At 42.1% G+C, this 7,319-nt stretch overlaps 1 protein-coding gene across 2 annotated transcripts in view; it reads left to right on the top strand.

Moving 5' to 3' along the window:
• The first annotated feature begins 913 nt into the window (after positions 1 to 913).
• Positions 914 to 7,319, top strand: part of LOC311099137 (F-box-like/WD repeat-containing protein TBL1XR1) — a 31,321-nt gene continuing 24,915 nt past the window's right edge. The window contains exons 1-2 of one of the 2 annotated variants that reach the window (XM_084139800.1): positions 914 to 1,166; positions 2,465 to 2,526. The gene's annotated coding sequence lies outside the window, so the exon portion shown is untranslated. The remainder of the gene's footprint in view (positions 1,167 to 2,464; positions 2,527 to 7,319) is intronic. The other variant, XM_084139799.1, reaches the window with a different exon arrangement.

Raw genomic sequence — 7,319 nt, 5'->3', positions numbered from 1 at the left:
GCAGAATCTTCACTAGGGGCAGCTTGAGGAAAACAGTCGTATGTTAGCAGAATGAAACTGAATCAGTACTATTCAGCCTAGTTTTTCAATGAAGGCAAGAAAAGCTTGTGCTATCGTCACCCTATCTTTGATACAGCTATAGTAGATCTAAAATGTACTGAGGAATCATGGAATGATCCCATCTCAAGGTCTCAGCCCAGGGTGATATCCAACTTCCATGACACTTTCACAGCCTTGTCAGTGCCTCTCAGAAGATCGTACTCCAGTGTATCTTTTGATCAGCATCTCCAGCTAAAACAGTGCAATGCACTTAGGAACATGGATGTAAATAGAAAACAGTTATATATGTACACATCAATAACGTCAGTTTGTTATTCACTTTCCCAATATGAATGACCAGCAAAGGATAGGGGGTGGGGAGTAATTAATCTATGGCTAGTGGTGCCCAGCCAGGCAAAAATTAGCAGTAGTGGGGGATGGGTGAAACACTGTTGTGACTGGTGGCTGGCTGCAAGCTTGAGGCCTCTATAATTTTTCCTTCTCATCTGATTGGTGGAACCAAGTGAAGGTTCTTAAACCCAATTTGGGGAGAGGGAGAGGGGTGGTTATGCTGTGATGGAGCCATTGTGTGCTGACTCTAAGTACTGTATATGATTGTGAAAGTGAGTTGCCTATTTCGTCATAATTCTATTTTGAGTAGTTGAACTCCCCCATTTCTTTATGGATATATTAATACATTCAAAGAGACTGTGTTTGTATACAATATACATTCACAGAACTGTATAGCATCTAATTATCTAAAGTATTACGTTTGAATCTTCTTGGGTTTTTTGAGGGTTGGAAACACATTTCCTGTACACTGTCGTGATTGCTCCTTCCTCAATATGTGACCATGCTTTCTGTGCTCTGCTTCAATGAGTGATGCTTGGAAATACTGTAGCAAGCTGCCTGGACTGCCCATTTTTGTAGGGAAAGTCGCGTCACTGTGTTGAGCGTCTGAAGCCGTTGGCTTCGAACCGCCTGGCTCTGTATCTTATCTATTAGCGTTAACATGTTAATTAATTTCCTTGATATATCAATTTAGCAATCTTTGGAAATAGATACCATAGTTTAGCTTTAACACGTGGATTACAGCGGAAACCATCTATCAAAACATTTCAGACAAAGTAGGTAGCTAGCTACTGGATTATGGGGACACATTTTGAAAGAGCAGCTAGCTAGCTAGCTAGCCAGCCAATGTTAGCCAGCTACGTTCATATAAGAACGAATCTTATTTTTTTATTTGTTGTTGGAACATAGGAATAAATGCAAAATATTGCTACCCCTTTCTATATGCATACCCTGTAATATGTTTTTGTGACTAACTAGTTAGCGCTAAGTCCTTGTTTAGCAATGCCTCATGGGCACGGGAGAGTGGCGAGCGAAAAACCACGTCGCGGTGCTCAAGCTAGCTAATCACTAAAGTTAGCTTAGCCTCTTGCGTACAACCGTGTGGGGGATGGGCTTTGTGCTCTTCGCGCTAGCTAGTTAGCAATGCAAGCTAGGTTAGCTTAGGCTAACCGGTGACATAACGATAACTAACGTTAGCTACTGTGTCTAGCTTACGTTAGGTGACAGGCTGCTAATTTTAGACGAACTCGTTTTTGTTAATATTACTGGCGCTAGCTAACGTTATAAATTAGATCAAATCTCAATTGCGTAGTTAACGTTAAGTTACCAATAGTAAATTGTGCCAACTAGTGTAATTTAGTGTGCTAATGTTGTAGCGATGTTAGCATCTTCTGTCACAGCTGTACACGAAGGTACTGTACATGTAACGTTACTGTAGCTAGGTAATTATTCTTCCCAGTCTGCTTCTTGCGTGCTCCTACCAGGGCACTTGTAGCACGAAGGTCCATTGGCTGTTTGGATTCAACACTGACCCAGTCTTATAGTATAATGACACACCCCTCTTGGCCAGTCAGCTCTTAACTCTTTCCTCAATCTGCCTGCGTAGGCACTGCAACATTTTATTTTACAATTTCCATACAATATTGGCAGGTAATATCAATGCACTGGGATTGTTAAGTCCCAGTTGTCGTGCATAATGTGAGCTCTGACGTTGCTATGAAAGCATCATCCTCTTGCCATGCTGGCTATATAACTAACTGTAAGTTGCTCTGGATAAGAGCGTCTGCTAAATGACTAAAAATGTAAAAATATATACTTTTAAACAGTACACTCAAGGTTTCACTCTTATGTACTTTTCCTCAGAGAGGGTCAACATGAACAGTGTATAAACTGGAATTAAAAATAAATGCCTTTCGTGAACTAACACTCATGCTTGACTATTTTCTACCACTGACGTTATTGAGGAAAGTACTTACTATGACTGAGCTGTGGTTGTCCCACCTAGCTTTCTTAAGATGAATGCACTAACTGTAAGTCATCATGTAATTATTCTGTTCACTGTCTTTGTTCCTAGATTGCTGAGTTCCTCCTCTGGACGGTGGAGCAATGAGCTTCTGAAAGACACTTGATCACATGGTGAGTAGTCTGGGGCTGACATCATCGCATGTAATAGCATACATATTTGATAGCTGAGAAGTGTTTTAAAGAGTGTTTCAGAAGCAACACACAAGTTGTACTTTTGTCGAATATAGTATATTAGAAAGCACAGTGGTTATCACAGAATCACGCTGACATGCCCAAAGAGTGCATTGTAAGGATGACTTTCTCCATACTTTGGCTCAAACCTGGACTACCAGAATGCAGTTGTTTTGGATATCCCACAGGAGCACATCTCCCATTATGTGTGTCACTTTCCATCAACATAGTCCTTTCTCATCCGCTCTGTGCACTTTGGGTTTTCAAATCCCCAAACAGACCGTCAAATCTTGTGAAGGAGCAGGAGAGGAGTCTGCAGCCGCAGTCACACCCTCAGCAATGTGTCAGGACTCTGGGGTTGAGGCCTGTACTTCAGTACATGTCAAACAGGGAGACAACGAACTCACACCAGTGAGCCATTTTCTCCCTCCCTGACCCAACTGACTTGTCATCACCCCGAAGAGGCACAAGGGAAACTAGGACTGGGCGATATAGTGAATTAATTTGAATTAATGTTTTAGCGCGATGTTCCATATGCCTGTATTGCAAAAGTCAAGTATTATTTAATTGTTTTTATGAGTTTTTGTCTTTTTGGTCTCCTCTCCTTCGCTCCTTCTGTGCTGTGTGCACCTTCCCACTCGCACACAGACACCAAGCCCCTCCCCTGCCACTCACCAAGCCCCTCCCCCTGCCACTTCCTCTCTGATAACAAGCAGTTTCAACTTACTATTTGCATTTGAGGTTTGGTCCAACATAATTGGTCATATGGACACCGAAACATATTGAGACATTATTTTACTGTAATGGAGAAGAATTTAACCTTTTAACGATACTCTTTTTATGTCTCAACTCAAAATGTAGAACTAAGGCAGTATCAATGGCAGCTCAGTTTGTCGCATGCGGCATTGCGGTACCATGTACTGTTAGCAGCATTTTAGCCAGACTGTTATGCGCTAGCTGTCTAGTCTGTGTTTTATAAATGTGCAATGAACATAAAAATACTCATTTAGTAGCTCAGCTGGTAGAGCACGGCGCTTGTAACGCCAGGGTAGTGGGTTCGATCCCCAGGACCACCCATACACAAAAAAATTTATGCACGCATGACTGTAAGTCGCTTTGGATAAAAGCGTCTGCTAAATGGCATTTATTATTATTATTATTATTATTATTATTATTATTGTTATTATTGTTATTATAGTTATTATAGTTAAGTAATTGGCAACTCATTCTCATTCTGAGAAATAAGCATCTTCTTGTCCAGGTAGGCCACTTTATGTCTACATCTAAACAAAGTGAACAGGCTATGTTGTTCAAGCAGTTGGAGACAGACAGGAGGGTGTGTTCATAACAGTTCAACTGTTCAACCTTGTTAGCAAGCAAATAGATCCAAGTTGGCTAGACTTGTTGGCTAGACTAGATTAGCTGGTTACTCACTAGCAGGTGGGCTTGTGCTTGAGAACTGAGTTAATTTTCTATAATGCCTGGTTAGTTAGTCATTATTAGTGGATGTGCAATGTGCATGGTTCTGGTTAAACTTGTAACAAAAATGGCATTTTCATAGACTTGAAAGTCAGATCAGTGATTATTGCAACAAAGCAGGTAAAACTATTTTGATAAAATAATTACAGTACCAGTCAAAAGTTTGGACACACCTACTCATTCAAGGGTTTTTCTTTATTTTTTAAAACTATTTTCTAAATTGTAGAATAACAGTGAAGACATCAAAACTATGAAATAACACATATGGAATCATGTAGTAACCAAAAAGTGTTAAACAAATATAAATATATTTTATTTTAGATTATTCGAAGTAGCCACCCTTTGCCTTGATGACAGTATTGCACACTTTGCATTCTCTCAACCAGCTTCACCTGAAATACTTTTCCAAAAGTCTTAAAGGAGCTCCCACATATGCTGAGCACTTGTTGGCTGCTTTTCCTTCACTCTGCGGTCCAGCTCATCCCAAACCATCTCAATGGAGTTGAGGTCGGGTGATTTTGGAGGCCAGGTCATCTGATGCAGCACTCAAATCACTCTCCTTCTTGGTCAAATAGCCCTTACACAGCCTGGAGGTGTGTTGGTTCATTGTCCTGTTGAAAAACAAATGATAGTCCCACTAAGCGCAAACCAGATGGGAAGGCGTATCGCTGCAGAATGCTGTGGTAGCCATGCTGGTTAAGTGTGCCTTGAATTCTAAATAAATCACTGACAGTGTCACCAGAAAAGCACCTTCACACCTCCTCCATGTCTCACAAAGACACAGCAGTTGGAACTAAAAATCCCAAATTTGGACTCACAGAACAAAGGACATATTTCCACCGGTCTAACGTCCATTGCTCGTGTTTCTTGGCCCAAGCAAGTCTCTTCTTATTATTGGTGTCCTTTTAGTAGTGGTTTCTTTGCAGCAATTCGACCATGAATGCCTGTTTCACACAGTCTCTGAACAGTTGATGTTGAGATGCGTCTGTTACTTGAAGTCTGTGAAGCATTTATTTGGGCTGCAATCTGAGGTGCAGTTAACTCTAATGAACTTATCCTCTGCAACAGAGGTAGCTCTGGGTCTTCCTTTCCTGTGGCGGTCCTCATGAGAGCCAGTTTCATCATAGCGCTTGATGGTTTTTGCGACTGCACTTGAAGAAACTTTCAAAGTTCTTGAAATGTTCCGTATTGACTGACCTTCATGTCCTAAAGTCAAATCAAGTGAAATCAAATTTACAGTGAAATGCTTACTTACAAGCCCTTAACCAACCATGCAGTTTTAAGAAAGAATACCAAAAAATTAAAATAAAATAAAGTAACAAATAATTAAAGAGCAGCAGTAAAATAACAATAGCGAGGCTATATACAGGGGGTACCGGGTCAATGTGCGGGGGCACCGGTTAGTCGAGATAATTGTGGTAATATGTACATTTAGTTAGAGTTATTAAAGTGACTATGCATAGATAATAAACAGAGAGTAGCAGCAGTGTTAAATAGGGGAGGGGGAGGGGAGGGGGGGGGGGGGGCAGCAATGCAAATGGTCTGGTAGCCCTTTGAATAGATGTTCAGGACTTATGGCTTGGGGGTAGAAGCTGTTTAGAAGCCTCTTGGACCTATACTTGGCGCTCCGGTACCGCTTGCCGTGCTGTAGCAGAGAGAACAGTCTATTACTAGGGTGGCTGGAGTCTTTGACAATTTTTAGGCCAGTGATGCAACCAGTCAGGATGCTCTCGATGGTGCAGCTGTAGAACCTTTTGAGGATCTGAGGACCCATGCCAAATCTTTTCAGGCTCCTTTAGAGGGAATAGGTTTTGTCATGCCCTCTTCACGACTGTCTTGGTGTGCTTGGACCATGTTAGTTTGTTGGTGATGTGGACACCAAGGAACTTGAAGCTCTCAACCTGCTCCACTACAGCCCCGTCGATGAGAATGGGGGCATGCTCGGTCCTCTTCTTTTTCATGTAGTCCACAATCATCTCCTTTGTCTTGGTCACGTTGAGGGAGAGGTTGTTGTCCTGGCACCACACAGCCAGGTCTCTGACCAACTCCCTATAGGCTGTCTCGATGTTGTCGGTGATCAGGCCTACCACTGTTGTCGTCGGCAAACTTAATGATGGTGTTGGAGTCGTGCCTGGCCATGCAGTCATGGGTGAACAGGGAGTACAGGAGGGGACTGAGCATGCACCCCTGAGGGGCCCCTGTGTTGAGGATCAGCGTGGCGGATGTGTTGTTACCTACACTTACCACCTGGGGGCGGCCCGTCAGGAAGTCCAGGATCCAGTTGCAGAGGGAGGTGTTTAGTCCCAGGGTCCTTGGCTTGGTGATGAGCTTTGAGGGCACTATGGTGTTGAACGGTGAGCTGTAGTCAATGAATAGCATTCTCACATACAGTTGGAGTCAGAAGTTTACATACACTTAGGTTGGAGTCATTAAAACTAGTTTTTCAACCACTCCACAAATTTCTTGTTGACAAACTATAGTTTTGGAAAGTCGGTTAAGACATCTACTTTGTGCATGACACAAGTCATTTTTCCAACAATTGTTTACAGACAGATTATTTCACTTATAATTCACTGTATCACAGTGAGTCAGAAGTTTACATACACTAAGTTGACTGTGCCTTTAAACAGCTTGGAAAATTACAGAAAATTATGTCATGGCTTTAGAAGCTTCTGATAGGCTAATTGATATAATTTGAGTCAATTGGAGGTGTACCTGTGGATGTATTTCAAGGCCTACCTTCAAACTCAGTGCCTCTTTGCTTGACATCATGGGGAAATGAGAATAAATCAGCCAAGACCTCTGAAAAAGAATTGTAGACCTCCACAAGTCTGGTTCATCCTTGGGAGCAATTTCCAAACGCCTGAAGGTACCACGTTCATCTGTACAAACAATAGTATGCAAGTATAAACACCATGGGACCACGCAGCCATCATATCGCTCATGAAGGAGACACGTTCTGTCTCCTAGAGATGAACATACCTTGGTGCGAAAAGTGTAAATCAATCCCAGAACAACAGCAAAGGACCTTGTGAAGATGCTGGAGGATATCCACAGTAAAAACGAGTCCTATATCGACATAACCTGAAAGGCCACTCAGCAAGGAAGAAGCCACTGCTCCAAAACCGCCATAAAAAAGCCAGACTACGGTTTGCAACTGCAGATGGGGACAAAGATCGTAGTTTTTGGAGAAATGTCCTCTGGTCTGATGAATTAAAAAAATACAACTGTTTGGCCATAATGACCATCGTTAT

The sequence above is a fragment of the Coregonus lavaretus genome (assembly GCF_964263955.1).
Source record: "Coregonus lavaretus genome assembly, chromosome: 23".
Classification (NCBI taxonomy): Eukaryota; Metazoa; Chordata; class Actinopteri; order Salmoniformes; family Salmonidae; genus Coregonus; species Coregonus lavaretus.
This window is presented reverse-complemented; position numbering and strand designations above follow the sequence as displayed.